This window comes from Phocoena phocoena, chromosome 4 (assembly GCF_963924675.1).
Source record: "Phocoena phocoena chromosome 4, mPhoPho1.1, whole genome shotgun sequence".
Lineage (NCBI taxonomy): Eukaryota > Metazoa > Chordata > Mammalia > Artiodactyla > Phocoenidae > Phocoena > Phocoena phocoena.
This window is the reverse complement of record NC_089222.1, coordinates 118,775,136-118,776,755: the sequence shown is the minus strand read 5'-3', so window position 1 is coordinate 118,776,755 and position 1,620 is coordinate 118,775,136. Positions and strand designations below refer to the sequence as shown.

Sequence of the window (1,620 nt, the reverse complement as noted above, 5' to 3'; positions counted from 1 at the left end):
GGAAAAAGCTAAAATTCTATACACTACTACACAGGGGCCTAGCACCCTTCAGCTTCCAGCAGACCTAAGGGAGCAGAAGGGTCTTCTTTTTTCCCACAGAGCATGGTGGTGTTGATTCCACAAAGTTTTTGTTGAGACAGGAAGGGGTAAAAAAGAATTTGGAACAGAAAAGGATAGAGATTCTTTTCCCACTGAATTCTGCTCAAGGTATTTCCCCCCAAAATAAGTTGTGAGCCATGGTATAAAAGAGAAAAGAGACCTCAAAAACAGGGTGACTGAGCACAAGAGGAGGAGAAAAAAAAAAAAAAAAGACTGTAACTTGCTCCCGGGGACTGGAGAAAATTTTAAAAAGAAGGTTAGAATCCATCAGTGTTCCATGAGTCATCTTCTCCTTCATCTTCCTCTCCTCCCTCCCCCTCATCATCATCTTCTTCATCTTCATCCACATCCCCTTCTTTATCAATATCTTCCAATCCTTCTTCCTCTTCATCGTCATCTTCTTCTTTCCCTTCCTCATCATCCATGTCTGGAACCAAGTAGTACTGTAATGGATTTGGCCACATAGCATCTTTGATAACCTCTCGTAACTCATCTGCACCTGCATCAGAATGATCAGTAAGCCAGGTGAAGAAGCTTTCTGGTTCCTCATGCTGTCTCTTCCTGCTGGCTTTATTCTGCATTTTGTCGGATCCTTTCTGGATTTCCATTTGATTTCAGTGGACTTCGAAGATGGATCACCACTCTCATTCAGATGAAATTCTTTGGAGAGAACTTTATCTTCCAAGTGAGGGTTTTCATCAAAATAAAAATCTATTCTGTAACCTGATTTAATATCTTCAAACTCTGTCACTTTGACTCTTGTCAAATAATGCAGCGCCTCTTCATTCTCCTCCCCAAGAGTGAAGACACTTGTGGATGGTTAACAAATGTTGTTACCCCAAAATCTGGGCTTTGGGCGATCAATTCTGACCTCTTCTGAAAAAATGGTTGGCGGAGTTTGTTATATTTCTGTTCTACTTTCAAAATCTCCTCACTGGCTTGTTCATTAACTCTGTCTGTTTCATTTTGTACTTCATCAATATGTTCAATTGCTTCTTGCTGTTCTTTTTCTTCCTTCGGCAACTTCAGAGAAGCAGACGTTTCCTCTGGCCTGGAGGCAGGAGTCAGTCTCAGTTTCTTCAGTTTCTTTGCTTGGGGTGGAAGTGAAGACTGGTTTTGGGGGCCAAAACCAGTCTGGGAGAAAAGCCAAGAATCCACCCAAGGGAAGAGGCTTGTACCAGGAGCTCTGAGAACTAAGGCTGCCCCAGGTGACAGAGGTTTAATTATCACAAACAGATTTGAGAAGTAAAGCATTTGCATCACCAGTCTTGCTTTGATATGTCTACTGTAGTCTTGAAATTTTCCTGAGAAGGCAATTCTATGATCGATCTTTCTAGTTATTTCTCATTTTAAATCCTGATAGAGAAAAGCTGATCAGCCTCTGACTTCCTTGCCCTTGCACAGTTCCATGAGAACCAATGCTTTTAAAAATCGAGGTCATCTGCCAGGTTTTGAGCTGTCTCCGACTCCTTTCCCACCCTTCTAAACTCTGTGATGCTGGAGCGGAGACTCTCACCGCAT

At 42.2% G+C, this 1,620-nt stretch overlaps 1 pseudogene; it reads right to left on the bottom strand.

The window, feature by feature from the left end:
- Nucleotides 1-356: 356 nt before the first annotated feature.
- Nucleotides 357-1,359, bottom strand: LOC136122084 (protein SET-like; annotated as a pseudogene).
- Between the last annotated feature and the right edge of the window lie 261 nt (nucleotides 1,360-1,620).